Here is a 13,485-nt window from a genome sequence, read left to right as displayed (position 1 = left end):
CTGGAACATTTCGCTCACGGCCATACCACCCTGGACCAGCCCGATCTCGTCTGATCTCGGAAGCCAAGCAGGGTTGGGCCTGGTTAGTACTTGGATGGGAGACCGCCTGGGAATACCAGGTGCTGTGAGCATTTTCACACTTTTTCACCTGTCAAAAAAAAAAAAAAAAAAAAAAAAAGAAGTTTTTCATTGAGATATCCCAATTTTGACCGAGCAAGTGGCGTGAAGGTACTCTTCACGAAAAGACAGTGTTTGATGCAAAAAAAGCAATTTATACGAGTTTTGACCTGGAACATTTCGCTCACGGCCATACCACCCTGGACCAGCCCGATCTCGTCTGATCTCGGAAGCCAAGCAGGGTTGGGCCTGGTTAGTACTTGGATGGGAGACCGCCTGGGAATACCAGGTGCTGTGAGCATTTTCACACTTTTTCACCTGTCAAAAAAAAAAAAAAAAAAAAAAAAAAGAAGTTTTTCATTGAGATATCCCAATTTTGACCGAGCAAGTGGCGTGAAGGTACTCTTCACGAAAAGACAGTGTTTGATGCAAAAAAAGCAATTTATACGAGTTTTGACCTGGAACATTTCGCTCACGGCCATACCACCCTGGACCAGCCCGATCTCGTCTGATCTCGGAAGCCAAGCAGGGTTGGGCCTGGTTAGTACTTGGATGGGAGACCGCCTGGGAATACCAGGTGCTGTGAGCATTTTCACACTTTTTCACCTGTCAAAAAAAAAAAAAAAAGAAGTTTTTCATTGAGATATCCCAATTTTGACCGAGCAAGTGGCGTGAAGGTACTCTTCACGAAAAGACAGTGTTTGATATAAAAAAGGCCGTTTTGACCTGGAACATTTCGCTCACGGCCATACCACCCTGGACCAGCCCGATCTCGTCTGATCTCGGAAGCCAAGCAGGGTTGGGCCTGGTTAGTACTTGGATGGGAGACCGCCTGGGAATACCAGGTGCTGTGAGCATTTTCACACTTTTTCACCTGTCAAAAAAAAAAAAAAAAGAAGTTTTTCATTGAGATATCCCAATTTTGACCGAGCAAGTGGCGTGAAGGTACTCTTCACGAAAAGACAGTGTTTGATATAAAAAAGGCCGTTTTGACCTGGAACATTTCGCTCACGGCCATACCACCCTGGACCAGCCCGATCTCGTCTGATCTCGGAAGCCAAGCAGGGTTGGGCCTGGTTAGTACTTGGATGGGAGACCGCCTGGGAATACCAGGTGCTGTGAGCATTTTCATACTTTTTCACCTGTCAAAAAAAAAAAAAAAAAAAAAAGAAGTTTTTCATTGAGATATCCCAATTTTGACCGAGCAAGTGGCGTGAAGGTACTCTTCACGAAAAGACAGTGTTTGATGCAAAAAAAGCAATTTATACGAGTTTTGACCTGGAACATTTCGCTCACGGCCATACCACCCTGGACCAGCCCGATCTCGTCTGATCTCGGAAGCCAAGCAGGGTTGGGCCTGGTTAGTACTTGGATGGGAGACCGCCTGGGAATACCAGGTGCTGTGAGCATTTTCATACTTTTTCACCTGTCAAAAAAAAAAAAAAAAAAAAAAAGAAGTTTTTCATTGAGATATCCCAATTTTGACCGAGCAAGTGGCGTGAAGGTACTCTTCACGAAAAGACAGTGTTTGATGCAAAAAAAGCAATTTATACGAGTTTTGACCTGGAACATTTCGCTCACGGCCATACCACCCTGGACCAGCCCGATCTCGTCTGATCTCGGAAGCCAAGCAGGGTTGGGCCTGGTTAGTACTTGGATGGGAGACCGCCTGGGAATACCAGGTGCTGTGAGCATTTTCACACTTTTTCACCTGTCAAAAAAAAAAAAAAAAAAAAAAAAAGAAGTTTTTCATTGAGATATCCCAATTTTGACCGAGCAAGTGGCGTGAAGGTACTCTTCACGAAAAGACAGTGTTTGATGCAAAAAAAGCAATTTATACGAGTTTTGACCTGGAACATTTCGCTCACGGCCATACCACCCTGGACCAGCCCGATCTCGTCTGATCTCGGAAGCCAAGCAGGGTTGGGCCTGGTTAGTACTTGGATGGGAGACCGCCTGGGAATACCAGGTGCTGTGAGCATTTTCATACTTTTTCACCTGTCAAAAAAAAAAAAAAAAAAAAAAAGAAGTTTTTCATTGAGATATCCCAATTTTGACCGAGCAAGTGGCGTGAAGGTACTCTTCACGAAAAGACAGTGTTTGATGCAAAAAAAGCAATTTATACGAGTTTTGACCTGGAACATTTCGCTCACGGCCATACCACCCTGGACCAGCCCGATCTCGTCTGATCTCGGAAGCCAAGCAGGGTTGGGCCTGGTTAGTACTTGGATGGGAGACCGCCTGGGAATACCAGGTGCTGTGAGCATTTTCACACTTTTTCACCTGTCAAAAAAAAAAAAAAAAAAAAAAAAAAGAAGTTTTTCATTGAGATATCCCAATTTTGACCGAGCAAGTGGCGTGAAGGTACTCTTCACGAAAAGACAGTGTTTGATGCAAAAAAAGCAATTTATACGAGTTTTGACCTGGAACATTTCGCTCACGGCCATACCACCCTGGACCAGCCCGATCTCGTCTGATCTCGGAAGCCAAGCAGGGTTGGGCCTGGTTAGTACTTGGATGGGAGACCGCCTGGGAATACCAGGTGCTGTGAGCATTTTCACACTTTTTCACCTGTCAAAAAAAAAAAAAAAAAAAAAAAAAAGAAGTTTTTCATTGAGATATCCCAATTTTGACCGAGCAAGTGGCGTGAAGGTACTCTTCACGAAAAGACAGTGTTTGATGCAAAAAAAGCAATTTATACGAGTTTTGACCTGGAACATTTCGCTCACGGCCATACCACCCTGGACCAGCCCGATCTCGTCTGATCTCGGAAGCCAAGCAGGGTTGGGCCTGGTTAGTACTTGGATGGGAGACCGCCTGGGAATACCAGGTGCTGTGAGCATTTTCACACTTTTTCACCTGTCAAAAAAAAAAAAAAAAGAAGTTTTTCATTGAGATATCCCAATTTTGACCGAGCAAGTGGCGTGAAGGTACTCTTCACGAAAAGACAGTGTTTGATATAAAAAAGGCCGTTTTGACCTGGAACATTTCGCTCACGGCCATACCACCCTGGACCAGCCCGATCTCGTCTGATCTCGGAAGCCAAGCAGGGTTGGGCCTGGTTAGTACTTGGATGGGAGACCGCCTGGGAATACCAGGTGCTGTGAGCATTTTCACACTTTTTCACCTGTCAAAAAAAAAAAAAAAAGAAGTTTTTCATTGAGATATCCCAATTTTGACCGAGCAAGTGGCGTGAAGGTACTCTTCACGAAAAGACAGTGTTTGATATAAAAAAGGCCGTTTTGACCTGGAACATTTCGCTCACGGCCATACCACCCTGGACCAGCCCGATCTCGTCTGATCTCGGAAGCCAAGCAGGGTTGGGCCTGGTTAGTACTTGGATGGGAGACCGCCTGGGAATACCAGGTGCTGTGAGCATTTTCATACTTTTTCACCTGTCAAAAAAAAAAAAAAAAAAAAAAGAAGTTTTTCATTGAGATATCCCAATTTTGACCGAGCAAGTGGCGTGAAGGTACTCTTCACGAAAAGACAGTGTTTGATGCAAAAAAAGCAATTTATACGAGTTTTGACCTGGAACATTTCGCTCACGGCCATACCACCCTGGACCAGCCCGATCTCGTCTGATCTCGGAAGCCAAGCAGGGTTGGGCCTGGTTAGTACTTGGATGGGAGACCGCCTGGGAATACCAGGTGCTGTGAGCATTTTCATACTTTTTCACCTGTCAAAAAAAAAAAAAAAAAAAAAAAGAAGTTTTTCATTGAGATATCCCAATTTTGACCGAGCAAGTGGCGTGAAGGTACTCTTCACGAAAAGACAGTGTTTGATGCAAAAAAAGCAATTTATACGAGTTTTGACCTGGAACATTTCGCTCACGGCCATACCACCCTGGACCAGCCCGATCTCGTCTGATCTCGGAAGCCAAGCAGGGTTGGGCCTGGTTAGTACTTGGATGGGAGACCGCCTGGGAATACCAGGTGCTGTGAGCATTTTCACACTTTTTCACCTGTCAAAAAAAAAAAAAAAAAAAAAAAAAGAAGTTTTTCATTGAGATATCCCAATTTTGACCGAGCAAGTGGCGTGAAGGTACTCTTCACGAAAAGACAGTGTTTGATGCAAAAAAAGCAATTTATACGAGTTTTGACCTGGAACATTTCGCTCACGGCCATACCACCCTGGACCAGCCCGATCTCGTCTGATCTCGGAAGCCAAGCAGGGTTGGGCCTGGTTAGTACTTGGATGGGAGACCGCCTGGGAATACCAGGTGCTGTGAGCATTTTCACACTTTTTCACCTGTCAAAAAAAAAAAAAAAAAAAAAAAGAAGTTTTTCATTGAGATATCCCAATTTTGACCGAGCAAGTGGCGTGAAGGTACTCTTCACGAAAAGACAGTGTTTGATGCAAAAAAAGCAATTTATACGAGTTTTGACCTGGAACATTTCGCTCACGGCCATACCACCCTGGACCAGCCCGATCTCGTCTGATCTCGGAAGCCAAGCAGGGTTGGGCCTGGTTAGTACTTGGATGGGAGACCGCCTGGGAATACCAGGTGCTGTGAGCATTTTCATACTTTTTCACCTGTCAAAAAAAAAAAAAAAAAAAAAAGAAGTTTTTCATTGAGATATCCCAATTTTGACCGAGCAAGTGGCGTGAAGGTACTCTTCACGAAAAGACAGTGTTTGATGCAAAAAAAGCAATTTATACGAGTTTTGACCTGGAACATTTCGCTCACGGCCATACCACCCTGGACCAGCCCGATCTCGTCTGATCTCGGAAGCCAAGCAGGGTTGGGCCTGGTTAGTACTTGGATGGGAGACCGCCTGGGAATACCAGGTGCTGTGAGCATTTTCACACTTTTTCACCTGTCAAAAAAAAAAAAAAAAAAAAAAAAAGAAGTTTTTCATTGAGATATCCCAATTTTGACCGAGCAAGTGGCGTGAAGGTACTCTTCACGAAAAGACAGTGTTTGATGCAAAAAAAGCAATTTATACGAGTTTTGACCTGGAACATTTCGCTCACGGCCATACCACCCTGGACCAGCCCGATCTCGTCTGATCTCGGAAGCCAAGCAGGGTTGGGCCTGGTTAGTACTTGGATGGGAGACCGCCTGGGAATACCAGGTGCTGTGAGCATTTTCACACTTTTTCACCTGTCAAAAAAAAAAAAAAAAAAAAAAAAAAGAAGTTTTTCATTGAGATATCCCAATTTTGACCGAGCAAGTGGCGTGAAGGTACTCTTCACGAAAAGACAGTGTTTGATGCAAAAAAAGCAATTTATACGAGTTTTGACCTGGAACATTTCGCTCACGGCCATACCACCCTGGACCAGCCCGATCTCGTCTGATCTCGGAAGCCAAGCAGGGTTGGGCCTGGTTAGTACTTGGATGGGAGACCGCCTGGGAATACCAGGTGCTGTGAGCATTTTCACACTTTTTCACCTGTCAAAAAAAAAAAAAAAAAAAAAAAAAGAAGTTTTTCATTGAGATATCCCAATTTTGACCGAGCAAGTGGCGTGAAGGTACTCTTCACGAAAAGACAGTGTTTGATGCAAAAAAAGCAATTTATACGAGTTTTGACCTGGAACATTTCGCTCACGGCCATACCACCCTGGACCAGCCCGATCTCGTCTGATCTCGGAAGCCAAGCAGGGTTGGGCCTGGTTAGTACTTGGATGGGAGACCGCCTGGGAATACCAGGTGCTGTGAGCATTTTCACACTTTTTCACCTGTCAAAAAAAAAAAAAAAAAAAAAAAAAAGAAGTTTTTCATTGAGATATCCCAATTTTGACCGAGCAAGTGGCGTGAAGGTACTCTTCACGAAAAGACAGTGTTTGATGCAAAAAAAGCAATTTATACGAGTTTTGACCTGGAACATTTCGCTCACGGCCATACCACCCTGGACCAGCCCGATCTCGTCTGATCTCGGAAGCCAAGCAGGGTTGGGCCTGGTTAGTACTTGGATGGGAGACCGCCTGGGAATACCAGGTGCTGTGAGCATTTTCACACTTTTTCACCTGTCAAAAAAAAAAAAAAAAGAAGTTTTTCATTGAGATATCCCAATTTTGACCGAGCAAGTGGCGTGAAGGTACTCTTCACGAAAAGACAGTGTTTGATATAAAAAAGGCCGTTTTGACCTGGAACATTTCGCTCACGGCCATACCACCCTGGACCAGCCCGATCTCGTCTGATCTCGGAAGCCAAGCAGGGTTGGGCCTGGTTAGTACTTGGATGGGAGACCGCCTGGGAATACCAGGTGCTGTGAGCATTTTCACACTTTTTCACCTGTCAAAAAAAAAAAAAAAAGAAGTTTTTCATTGAGATATCCCAATTTTGACCGAGCAAGTGGCGTGAAGGTACTCTTCACGAAAAGACAGTGTTTGATATAAAAAAGGCCGTTTTGACCTGGAACATTTCGCTCACGGCCATACCACCCTGGACCAGCCCGATCTCGTCTGATCTCGGAAGCCAAGCAGGGTTGGGCCTGGTTAGTACTTGGATGGGAGACCGCCTGGGAATACCAGGTGCTGTGAGCATTTTCACACTTTTTCACCTGTCAAAAAAAAAAAAAAAAGAAGTTTTTCATTGAGATATCCCAATTTTGACCGAGCAAGTGGCGTGAAGGTACTCTTCACGAAAAGACAGTGTTTGATATAAAAAAGGCCGTTTTGACCTGGAACATTTCGCTCACGGCCATACCACCCTGGACCAGCCCGATCTCGTCTGATCTCGGAAGCCAAGCAGGGTTGGGCCTGGTTAGTACTTGGATGGGAGACCGCCTGGGAATACCAGGTGCTGTGAGCATTTTCACACTTTTTCACCTGTCAAAAAAAAAAAAAAAAGAAGTTTTTCATTGAGATATCCCAATTTTGACCGAGCAAGTGGCGTGAAGGTACTCTTCACGAAAAGACAGTGTTTGATATAAAAAAGGCCGTTTTGACCTGGAACATTTCGCTCACGGCCATACCACCCTGGACCAGCCCGATCTCGTCTGATCTCGGAAGCCAAGCAGGGTTGGGCCTGGTTAGTACTTGGATGGGAGACCGCCTGGGAATACCAGGTGCTGTGAGCATTTTCACACTTTTTCACCTGTCAAAAAAAAAAAAAAAAAAAAAAAAAAGAAGTTTTTCATTGAGATATCCCAATTTTGACCGAGCAAGTGGCGTGAAGGTACTCTTCACGAAAAGACAGTGTTTGATGCAAAAAAAGCAATTTATACGAGTTTTGACCTGGAACATTTCGCTCACGGCCATACCACCCTGGACCAGCCCGATCTCGTCTGATCTCGGAAGCCAAGCAGGGTTGGGCCTGGTTAGTACTTGGATGGGAGACCGCCTGGGAATACCAGGTGCTGTGAGCATTTTCACACTTTTTCACCTGTCAAAAAAAAAAAAAAAAAAAAAAGAAGAAGTTTTTCATTGAGATATCCCAATTTTGACCGAGCAAGTGGCGTGAAGGTACTCTTCACGAAAAGACAGTGTTTGATATAAAAAAAGGCCGTTTTGACCTGGAACATTTCGCTCACGGCCATACCACCCTGGACCAGCCCGATCTCGTCTGATCTCGGAAGCCAAGCAGGGTTGGGCCTGGTTAGTACTTGGATGGGAGACCGCCTGGGAATACCAGGTGCTGTGAGCATTTTCACACTTTTTCACCTGTCAAAAAAAAAAAAAAAAAAAAAAAAAAAGAAGTTTTTCATTGAGATATCCCAATTTTGACCGAGCAAGTGGCGTGAAGGTACTCTTCACGAAAAGACAGTGTTTGATGCAAAAAAAGCAATTTATACGAGTTTTGACCTGGAACATTTCGCTCACGGCCATACCACCCTGGACCAGCCCGATCTCGTCTGATCTCGGAAGCCAAGCAGGGTTGGGCCTGGTTAGTACTTGGATGGGAGACCGCCTGGGAATACCAGGTGCTGTGAGCATTTTCACACTTTTTCACCTGTCAAAAAAAAAAAAAAAAGAAGTTTTTCATTGAGATATCCCAATTTTGACCGAGCAAGTGGCGTGAAGGTACTCTTCACGAAAAGACAGTGTTTGATATAAAAAAGGCCGTTTTGACCTGGAACATTTCGCTCACGGCCATACCACCCTGGACCAGCCCGATCTCGTCTGATCTCGGAAGCCAAGCAGGGTTGGGCCTGGTTAGTACTTGGATGGGAGACCGCCTGGGAATACCAGGTGCTGTGAGCATTTTCACACTTTTTCACCTGTCAAAAAAAAAAAAAAAAGAAGTTTTTCATTGAGATATCCCAATTTTGACCGAGCAAGTGGCGTGAAGGTACTCTTCACGAAAAGACAGTGTTTGATATAAAAAAGGCCGTTTTGACCTGGAACATTTCGCTCACGGCCATACCACCCTGGACCAGCCCGATCTCGTCTGATCTCGGAAGCCAAGCAGGGTTGGGCCTGGTTAGTACTTGGATGGGAGACCGCCTGGGAATACCAGGTGCTGTGAGCATTTTCACACTTTTTCACCTGTCAAAAAAAAAAAAAAAAAAAAAAGAAGTTTTTCATTGAGATATCCCAATTTTGACCGAGCAAGTGGCGTGAAGGTACTCTTCACGAAAAGACAGTGTTTGATGCAAAAAAAGCAATTTATACGAGTTTTGACCTGGAACATTTCGCTCACGGCCATACCACCCTGGACCAGCCCGATCTCGTCTGATCTCGGAAGCCAAGCAGGGTTGGGCCTGGTTAGTACTTGGATGGGAGACCGCCTGGGAATACCAGGTGCTGTGAGCATTTTCATACTTTTTCACCTGTCAAAAAAAAAAAAAAAAAAAAAAAGAAGTTTTTCATTGAGATATCCCAATTTTGACCGAGCAAGTGGCGTGAAGGTACTCTTCACGAAAAGACAGTGTTTGATGCAAAAAAAGCAATTTATACGAGTTTTGACCTGGAACATTTCGCTCACGGCCATACCACCCTGGACCAGCCCGATCTCGTCTGATCTCGGAAGCCAAGCAGGGTTGGGCCTGGTTAGTACTTGGATGGGAGACCGCCTGGGAATACCAGGTGCTGTGAGCATTTTCACACTTTTTCACCTGTCAAAAAAAAAAAAAAAAAAAAAAGAAGAAGTTTTTCATTGAGATATCCCAATTTTGACCGAGCAAGTGGCGTGAAGGTACTCTTCACGAAAAGACAGTGTTTGATATAAAAAAAGGCCGTTTTGACCTGGAACATTTCGCTCACGGCCATACCACCCTGGACCAGCCCGATCTCGTCTGATCTCGGAAGCCAAGCAGGGTTGGGCCTGTATAGTACTTGGATGGGAGACCGCCTGGGAATACCAGGTGCTGTGAGCATTTTCACACTTTTTCACCTGTCAAAAAAAAAAAAAAAAAAAAAAAAAGAAGTTTTTTATTGAGATATCCCAATTTTGACCGAGCAAGTGGCGTGAAGGTACTCTTCACGAAAAGACAGTGTTTGATGCAAAAAAAGCAATTTATACGAGTTTTGACCTGGAACATTTCGCTCACGGCCATACCACCCTGGACCAGCCCGATCTCGTCTGATCTCGGAAGCCAAGCAGGGTTGGGCCTGGTTAGTACTTGGATGGGAGACCGCCTGGGAATACCAGGTGCTGTGAGCATTTTCACACTTTTTCACCTGTCAAAAAAAAAAAAAAAAAAAAAAGAAGAAGTTTTTTATTGAGATATCCCAATTTTGACCGAGCAAGTGGCGTGAAGGTACTCTTCACGAAAAGACAGTGTTTGATATAAAAAAAGGCCGTTTTGACCTGGAACATTTCGCTCACGGCCATACCACCCTGGACCAGCCCGATCTCGTCTGATCTCGGAAGCCAAGCAGGGTTGGGCCTGGTTAGTACTTGGATGGGAGACCGCCTGGGAATACCAGGTGCTGTGAGCATTTTCACACTTTTTCACCTGTCAAAAAAAAAAAAAAAAGAAGTTTTTCATTGAGATATCCCAATTTTGACCGAGCAAGTGGCGTGAAGGTACTCTTCACGAAAAGACAGTGTTTGATATAAAAAAGGCCGTTTTGACCTGGAACATTTCGCTCACGGCCATACCACCCTGGACCAGCCCGATCTCGTCTGATCTCGGAAGCCAAGCAGGGTTGGGCCTGGTTAGTACTTGGATGGGAGACCGCCTGGGAATACCAGGTGCTGTGAGCATTTTCACACTTTTTCACCTGTCAAAAAAAAAAAAAAAAGAAGTTTTTCATTGAGATATCCCAATTTTGACCGAGCAAGTGGCGTGAAGGTACTCTTCACGAAAAGACAGTGTTTGATATAAAAAAGGCCGTTTTGACCTGGAACATTTCGCTCACGGCCATACCACCCTGGACCAGCCCGATCTCGTCTGATCTCGGAAGCCAAGCAGGGTTGGGCCTGGTTAGTACTTGGATGGGAGACCGCCTGGGAATACCAGGTGCTGTGAGCATTTTCACACTTTTTCACCTGTCAAAAAAAAAAAAAAAAAAAAAAAAAAGAAGTTTTTCATTGAGATATCCCAATTTTGACCGAGCAAGTGGCGTGAAGGTACTCTTCACGAAAAGACAGTGTTTGATGCAAAAAAAGCAATTTATACGAGTTTTGACCTGGAACATTTCGCTCACGGCCATACCACCCTGGACCAGCCCGATCTCGTCTGATCTCGGAAGCCAAGCAGGGTTGGGCCTGGTTAGTACTTGGATGGGAGACCGCCTGGGAATACCAGGTGCTGTGAGCATTTTCACACTTTTTCACCTGTCAAAAAAAAAAAAAAAAAAAAAAGAAGAAGTTTTTCATTGAGATATCCCAATTTTGACCGAGCAAGTGGCGTGAAGGTACTCTTCACGAAAAGACAGTGTTTGATATAAAAAAAGGCCGTTTTGACCTGGAACATTTCGCTCACGGCCATACCACCCTGGACCAGCCCGATCTCGTCTGATCTCGGAAGCCAAGCAGGGTTGGGCCTGTATAGTACTTGGATGGGAGACCGCCTGGGAATACCAGGTGCTGTGAGCATTTTCACACTTTTTCACCTGTCAAAAAAAAAAAAAAAAAAAAAAAAAGAAGTTTTTTATTGAGATATCCCAATTTTGACCGAGCAAGTGGCGTGAAGGTACTCTTCACGAAAAGACAGTGTTTGATGCAAAAAAAGCAATTTATACGAGTTTTGACCTGGAACATTTCGCTCACGGCCATACCACCCTGGACCAGCCCGATCTCGTCTGATCTCGGAAGCCAAGCAGGGTTGGGCCTGGTTAGTACTTGGATGGGAGACCGCCTGGGAATACCAGGTGCTGTGAGCATTTTCATACTTTTTCACCTGTCAAAAAAAAAAAAAAAAAAAAAAAGAAGTTTTTCATTGAGATATCCCAATTTTGACCGAGCAAGTGGCGTGAAGGTACTCTTCACGAAAAGACAGTGTTTGATGCAAAAAAAGCAATTTATACGAGTTTTGACCTGGAACATTTCGCTCACGGCCATACCACCCTGGACCAGCCCGATCTCGTCTGATCTCGGAAGCCAAGCAGGGTTGGGCCTGGTTAGTACTTGGATGGGAGACCGCCTGGGAATACCAGGTGCTGTGAGCATTTTCATACTTTTTCACCTGTCAAAAAAAAAAAAAAAAAAAAAAAGAAGTTTTTCATTGAGATATCCCAATTTTGACCGAGCAAGTGGCGTGAAGGTACTCTTCACGAAAAGACAGTGTTTGATGCAAAAAAAGCAATTTATACGAGTTTTGACCTGGAACATTTCGCTCACGGCCATACCACCCTGGACCAGCCCGATCTCGTCTGATCTCGGAAGCCAAGCAGGGTTGGGCCTGGTTAGTACTTGGATGGGAGACCGCCTGGGAATACCAGGTGCTGTGAGCATTTTCACACTTTTTCACCTGTCAAAAAAAAAAAAAAAAAAAAAGAAGAAGTTTTTCATTGAGATATCCCAATTTTGACCGAGCAAGTGGCGTGAAGGTACTCTTCACGAAAAGACAGTGTTTGATATAAAAAAAGGCCGTTTTGACCTGGAACATTTCGCTCACGGCCATACCACCCTGGACCAGCCCGATCTCGTCTGATCTCGGAAGCCAAGCAGGGTTGGGCCTGTATAGTACTTGGATGGGAGACCGCCTGGGAATACCAGGTGCTGTGAGCATTTTCACACTTTTTCACCTGTCAAAAAAAAAAAAAAAAAAAAAAAAAGAAGTTTTTTATTGAGATATCCCAATTTTGACCGAGCAAGTGGCGTGAAGGTACTCTTCACGAAAAGACAGTGTTTGATGCAAAAAAAGCAATTTATACGAGTTTTGACCTGGAACATTTCGCTCACGGCCATACCACCCTGGACCAGCCCGATCTCGTCTGATCTCGGAAGCCAAGCAGGGTTGGGCCTGGTTAGTACTTGGATGGGAGACCGCCTGGGAATACCAGGTGCTGTGAGCATTTTCACACTTTTTCACCTGTCAAAAAAAAAAAAAAAAAAAAAAAAAAGAAGTTTTTCATTGAGATATCCCAATTTTGACCGAGCAAGTGGCGTGAAGGTACTCTTCACGAAAAGACAGTGTTTGATGCAAAAAAAGCAATTTATACGAGTTTTGACCTGGAACATTTCGCTCACGGCCATACCACCCTGGACCAGCCCGATCTCGTCTGATCTCGGAAGCCAAGCAGGGTTGGGCCTGGTTAGTACTTGGATGGGAGACCGCCTGGGAATACCAGGTGCTGTGAGCATTTTCATACTTTTTCACCTGTCAAAAAAAAAAAAAAAAAAAAAAAGAAGTTTTTCATTGAGATATCCCAATTTTGACCGAGCAAGTGGCGTGAAGGTACTCTTCACGAAAAGACAGTGTTTGATGCAAAAAAAGCAATTTATACGAGTTTTGACCTGGAACATTTCGCTCACGGCCATACCACCCTGGACCAGCCCGATCTCGTCTGATCTCGGAAGCCAAGCAGGGTTGGGCCTGGTTAGTACTTGGATGGGAGACCGCCTGGGAATACCAGGTGCTGTGAGCATTTTCACACTTTTTCACCTGTCAAAAAAAAAAAAAAAAAAAAAAAGAAGTTTTTCATTGAGATATCCCAATTTTGACCGAGCAAGTGGCGTGAAGGTACTCTTCACGAAAAGACAGTGTTTGATGCAAAAAAAGCAATTTATACGAGTTTTGACCTGGAACATTTCGCTCACGGCCATACCACCCTGGACCAGCCCGATCTCGTCTGATCTCGGAAGCCAAGCAGGGTTGGGCCTGGTTAGTACTTGGATGGGAGACCGCCTGGGAATACCAGGTGCTGTGAGCATTTTCACACTTTTTCACCTGTCAAAAAAAAAAAAAAAAAAAAAAAAAAGAAGTTTTTCATTGAGATATCCCAATTTTGACCGAGCAAGTGGCGTGAAGGTACTCTTCACGAAAAGACAGTGTTTGATGCAAAAAAAGCAATTTATACGAGTTTTGACCT

At 44.5% G+C, this 13,485-nt stretch overlaps 48 non-coding genes across 48 annotated transcripts; all 48 read left to right on the top strand.

Annotated features, from left to right (window-relative positions):
* The first annotated feature begins 12 nt into the window (after positions 1–12).
* LOC140363938 (5S ribosomal RNA) lies at positions 13–131 on the top strand. The gene has a single exon (XR_011927384.1). It is a non-coding gene; the product is annotated as a 5S ribosomal RNA (ribosomal RNA).
* A 168-nt stretch (positions 132–299) lies between these two features.
* On the top strand, positions 300–418 carry LOC140363936 (5S ribosomal RNA). The gene has a single exon (XR_011927382.1). It is a non-coding gene; the product is annotated as a 5S ribosomal RNA (ribosomal RNA).
* Positions 419–587: 169 nt separating this feature from the next.
* Positions 588–706, top strand: LOC140363935 (5S ribosomal RNA). Its single transcript, XR_011927381.1, has one exon. It is a non-coding gene; the product is annotated as a 5S ribosomal RNA (ribosomal RNA).
* A 149-nt stretch (positions 707–855) lies between these two features.
* On the top strand, positions 856–974 carry LOC140363934 (5S ribosomal RNA). The gene has a single exon (XR_011927380.1). It is a non-coding gene; the product is annotated as a 5S ribosomal RNA (ribosomal RNA).
* A 149-nt stretch (positions 975–1,123) lies between these two features.
* Positions 1,124–1,242, top strand: LOC140363933 (5S ribosomal RNA). The gene has a single exon (XR_011927379.1). It is a non-coding gene; the product is annotated as a 5S ribosomal RNA (ribosomal RNA).
* Positions 1,243–1,407: 165 nt separating this feature from the next.
* On the top strand, positions 1,408–1,526 carry LOC140363932 (5S ribosomal RNA). Its single transcript, XR_011927378.1, has one exon. It is a non-coding gene; the product is annotated as a 5S ribosomal RNA (ribosomal RNA).
* A 166-nt stretch (positions 1,527–1,692) lies between these two features.
* Positions 1,693–1,811, top strand: LOC140363931 (5S ribosomal RNA). The gene has a single exon (XR_011927377.1). It is a non-coding gene; the product is annotated as a 5S ribosomal RNA (ribosomal RNA).
* A 168-nt stretch (positions 1,812–1,979) lies between these two features.
* On the top strand, positions 1,980–2,098 carry LOC140363930 (5S ribosomal RNA). Its single transcript, XR_011927376.1, has one exon. It is a non-coding gene; the product is annotated as a 5S ribosomal RNA (ribosomal RNA).
* A 166-nt stretch (positions 2,099–2,264) lies between these two features.
* On the top strand, positions 2,265–2,383 carry LOC140363929 (5S ribosomal RNA). Its single transcript, XR_011927375.1, has one exon. It is a non-coding gene; the product is annotated as a 5S ribosomal RNA (ribosomal RNA).
* A 169-nt stretch (positions 2,384–2,552) lies between these two features.
* Positions 2,553–2,671, top strand: LOC140363928 (5S ribosomal RNA). Its single transcript, XR_011927374.1, has one exon. It is a non-coding gene; the product is annotated as a 5S ribosomal RNA (ribosomal RNA).
* A 169-nt stretch (positions 2,672–2,840) lies between these two features.
* Positions 2,841–2,959, top strand: LOC140363927 (5S ribosomal RNA). The gene has a single exon (XR_011927373.1). It is a non-coding gene; the product is annotated as a 5S ribosomal RNA (ribosomal RNA).
* A 149-nt stretch (positions 2,960–3,108) lies between these two features.
* Positions 3,109–3,227, top strand: LOC140363924 (5S ribosomal RNA). Its single transcript, XR_011927371.1, has one exon. It is a non-coding gene; the product is annotated as a 5S ribosomal RNA (ribosomal RNA).
* Positions 3,228–3,376: 149 nt separating this feature from the next.
* On the top strand, positions 3,377–3,495 carry LOC140363923 (5S ribosomal RNA). The gene has a single exon (XR_011927370.1). It is a non-coding gene; the product is annotated as a 5S ribosomal RNA (ribosomal RNA).
* A 165-nt stretch (positions 3,496–3,660) lies between these two features.
* Positions 3,661–3,779, top strand: LOC140363922 (5S ribosomal RNA). The gene has a single exon (XR_011927369.1). It is a non-coding gene; the product is annotated as a 5S ribosomal RNA (ribosomal RNA).
* A 166-nt stretch (positions 3,780–3,945) lies between these two features.
* LOC140363921 (5S ribosomal RNA) lies at positions 3,946–4,064 on the top strand. Its single transcript, XR_011927368.1, has one exon. It is a non-coding gene; the product is annotated as a 5S ribosomal RNA (ribosomal RNA).
* A 168-nt stretch (positions 4,065–4,232) lies between these two features.
* On the top strand, positions 4,233–4,351 carry LOC140363920 (5S ribosomal RNA). Its single transcript, XR_011927367.1, has one exon. It is a non-coding gene; the product is annotated as a 5S ribosomal RNA (ribosomal RNA).
* Positions 4,352–4,517: 166 nt separating this feature from the next.
* Positions 4,518–4,636, top strand: LOC140363919 (5S ribosomal RNA). The gene has a single exon (XR_011927366.1). It is a non-coding gene; the product is annotated as a 5S ribosomal RNA (ribosomal RNA).
* A 165-nt stretch (positions 4,637–4,801) lies between these two features.
* LOC140363918 (5S ribosomal RNA) lies at positions 4,802–4,920 on the top strand. The gene has a single exon (XR_011927365.1). It is a non-coding gene; the product is annotated as a 5S ribosomal RNA (ribosomal RNA).
* Positions 4,921–5,088: 168 nt separating this feature from the next.
* Positions 5,089–5,207, top strand: LOC140363917 (5S ribosomal RNA). Its single transcript, XR_011927364.1, has one exon. It is a non-coding gene; the product is annotated as a 5S ribosomal RNA (ribosomal RNA).
* A 169-nt stretch (positions 5,208–5,376) lies between these two features.
* Positions 5,377–5,495, top strand: LOC140363916 (5S ribosomal RNA). The gene has a single exon (XR_011927363.1). It is a non-coding gene; the product is annotated as a 5S ribosomal RNA (ribosomal RNA).
* A 168-nt stretch (positions 5,496–5,663) lies between these two features.
* On the top strand, positions 5,664–5,782 carry LOC140363915 (5S ribosomal RNA). Its single transcript, XR_011927362.1, has one exon. It is a non-coding gene; the product is annotated as a 5S ribosomal RNA (ribosomal RNA).
* A 169-nt stretch (positions 5,783–5,951) lies between these two features.
* On the top strand, positions 5,952–6,070 carry LOC140363913 (5S ribosomal RNA). The gene has a single exon (XR_011927360.1). It is a non-coding gene; the product is annotated as a 5S ribosomal RNA (ribosomal RNA).
* A 149-nt stretch (positions 6,071–6,219) lies between these two features.
* Positions 6,220–6,338, top strand: LOC140363912 (5S ribosomal RNA). The gene has a single exon (XR_011927359.1). It is a non-coding gene; the product is annotated as a 5S ribosomal RNA (ribosomal RNA).
* A 149-nt stretch (positions 6,339–6,487) lies between these two features.
* LOC140363911 (5S ribosomal RNA) lies at positions 6,488–6,606 on the top strand. The gene has a single exon (XR_011927358.1). It is a non-coding gene; the product is annotated as a 5S ribosomal RNA (ribosomal RNA).
* A 149-nt stretch (positions 6,607–6,755) lies between these two features.
* LOC140363909 (5S ribosomal RNA) lies at positions 6,756–6,874 on the top strand. The gene has a single exon (XR_011927357.1). It is a non-coding gene; the product is annotated as a 5S ribosomal RNA (ribosomal RNA).
* A 149-nt stretch (positions 6,875–7,023) lies between these two features.
* Positions 7,024–7,142, top strand: LOC140363908 (5S ribosomal RNA). Its single transcript, XR_011927356.1, has one exon. It is a non-coding gene; the product is annotated as a 5S ribosomal RNA (ribosomal RNA).
* Positions 7,143–7,311: 169 nt separating this feature from the next.
* LOC140363907 (5S ribosomal RNA) lies at positions 7,312–7,430 on the top strand. The gene has a single exon (XR_011927355.1). It is a non-coding gene; the product is annotated as a 5S ribosomal RNA (ribosomal RNA).
* Positions 7,431–7,589: 159 nt separating this feature from the next.
* Positions 7,590–7,708, top strand: LOC140363906 (5S ribosomal RNA). The gene has a single exon (XR_011927354.1). It is a non-coding gene; the product is annotated as a 5S ribosomal RNA (ribosomal RNA).
* A 170-nt stretch (positions 7,709–7,878) lies between these two features.
* Positions 7,879–7,997, top strand: LOC140363905 (5S ribosomal RNA). The gene has a single exon (XR_011927353.1). It is a non-coding gene; the product is annotated as a 5S ribosomal RNA (ribosomal RNA).
* Positions 7,998–8,146: 149 nt separating this feature from the next.
* On the top strand, positions 8,147–8,265 carry LOC140363904 (5S ribosomal RNA). The gene has a single exon (XR_011927352.1). It is a non-coding gene; the product is annotated as a 5S ribosomal RNA (ribosomal RNA).
* Positions 8,266–8,414: 149 nt separating this feature from the next.
* On the top strand, positions 8,415–8,533 carry LOC140363903 (5S ribosomal RNA). Its single transcript, XR_011927351.1, has one exon. It is a non-coding gene; the product is annotated as a 5S ribosomal RNA (ribosomal RNA).
* Positions 8,534–8,698: 165 nt separating this feature from the next.
* On the top strand, positions 8,699–8,817 carry LOC140363901 (5S ribosomal RNA). The gene has a single exon (XR_011927349.1). It is a non-coding gene; the product is annotated as a 5S ribosomal RNA (ribosomal RNA).
* Positions 8,818–8,983: 166 nt separating this feature from the next.
* Positions 8,984–9,102, top strand: LOC140363900 (5S ribosomal RNA). Its single transcript, XR_011927348.1, has one exon. It is a non-coding gene; the product is annotated as a 5S ribosomal RNA (ribosomal RNA).
* Positions 9,103–9,261: 159 nt separating this feature from the next.
* Positions 9,262–9,380, top strand: LOC140364234 (5S ribosomal RNA). The gene has a single exon (XR_011927662.1). It is a non-coding gene; the product is annotated as a 5S ribosomal RNA (ribosomal RNA).
* Positions 9,381–9,548: 168 nt separating this feature from the next.
* On the top strand, positions 9,549–9,667 carry LOC140363899 (5S ribosomal RNA). Its single transcript, XR_011927347.1, has one exon. It is a non-coding gene; the product is annotated as a 5S ribosomal RNA (ribosomal RNA).
* Positions 9,668–9,826: 159 nt separating this feature from the next.
* Positions 9,827–9,945, top strand: LOC140363898 (5S ribosomal RNA). The gene has a single exon (XR_011927346.1). It is a non-coding gene; the product is annotated as a 5S ribosomal RNA (ribosomal RNA).
* A 149-nt stretch (positions 9,946–10,094) lies between these two features.
* Positions 10,095–10,213, top strand: LOC140363897 (5S ribosomal RNA). Its single transcript, XR_011927345.1, has one exon. It is a non-coding gene; the product is annotated as a 5S ribosomal RNA (ribosomal RNA).
* A 149-nt stretch (positions 10,214–10,362) lies between these two features.
* LOC140363896 (5S ribosomal RNA) lies at positions 10,363–10,481 on the top strand. The gene has a single exon (XR_011927344.1). It is a non-coding gene; the product is annotated as a 5S ribosomal RNA (ribosomal RNA).
* A 169-nt stretch (positions 10,482–10,650) lies between these two features.
* LOC140363895 (5S ribosomal RNA) lies at positions 10,651–10,769 on the top strand. Its single transcript, XR_011927343.1, has one exon. It is a non-coding gene; the product is annotated as a 5S ribosomal RNA (ribosomal RNA).
* Positions 10,770–10,928: 159 nt separating this feature from the next.
* LOC140364232 (5S ribosomal RNA) lies at positions 10,929–11,047 on the top strand. The gene has a single exon (XR_011927660.1). It is a non-coding gene; the product is annotated as a 5S ribosomal RNA (ribosomal RNA).
* Positions 11,048–11,215: 168 nt separating this feature from the next.
* Positions 11,216–11,334, top strand: LOC140363893 (5S ribosomal RNA). The gene has a single exon (XR_011927342.1). It is a non-coding gene; the product is annotated as a 5S ribosomal RNA (ribosomal RNA).
* A 166-nt stretch (positions 11,335–11,500) lies between these two features.
* On the top strand, positions 11,501–11,619 carry LOC140363892 (5S ribosomal RNA). Its single transcript, XR_011927341.1, has one exon. It is a non-coding gene; the product is annotated as a 5S ribosomal RNA (ribosomal RNA).
* Positions 11,620–11,785: 166 nt separating this feature from the next.
* On the top strand, positions 11,786–11,904 carry LOC140363891 (5S ribosomal RNA). The gene has a single exon (XR_011927340.1). It is a non-coding gene; the product is annotated as a 5S ribosomal RNA (ribosomal RNA).
* Positions 11,905–12,062: 158 nt separating this feature from the next.
* On the top strand, positions 12,063–12,181 carry LOC140364231 (5S ribosomal RNA). The gene has a single exon (XR_011927659.1). It is a non-coding gene; the product is annotated as a 5S ribosomal RNA (ribosomal RNA).
* A 168-nt stretch (positions 12,182–12,349) lies between these two features.
* Positions 12,350–12,468, top strand: LOC140363889 (5S ribosomal RNA). Its single transcript, XR_011927338.1, has one exon. It is a non-coding gene; the product is annotated as a 5S ribosomal RNA (ribosomal RNA).
* A 169-nt stretch (positions 12,469–12,637) lies between these two features.
* Positions 12,638–12,756, top strand: LOC140363888 (5S ribosomal RNA). Its single transcript, XR_011927337.1, has one exon. It is a non-coding gene; the product is annotated as a 5S ribosomal RNA (ribosomal RNA).
* Positions 12,757–12,922: 166 nt separating this feature from the next.
* Positions 12,923–13,041, top strand: LOC140363887 (5S ribosomal RNA). Its single transcript, XR_011927336.1, has one exon. It is a non-coding gene; the product is annotated as a 5S ribosomal RNA (ribosomal RNA).
* Positions 13,042–13,207: 166 nt separating this feature from the next.
* On the top strand, positions 13,208–13,326 carry LOC140363886 (5S ribosomal RNA). Its single transcript, XR_011927335.1, has one exon. It is a non-coding gene; the product is annotated as a 5S ribosomal RNA (ribosomal RNA).
* Positions 13,327–13,485: the final 159 nt, after the last annotated feature.

Source organism: Eucyclogobius newberryi, unplaced genomic scaffold (assembly GCF_026437365.1).
Source record: "Eucyclogobius newberryi isolate DKJ021-1_F unplaced genomic scaffold, fEucNew1.0.hap1 SCAF_179, whole genome shotgun sequence".
NCBI lineage: Eukaryota > Metazoa > Chordata > Actinopteri > Gobiiformes > Gobiidae > Eucyclogobius > Eucyclogobius newberryi.
Note: the sequence above shows the minus strand (reverse complement) of the source record. Positions and strands in the feature narration are given on the sequence as shown.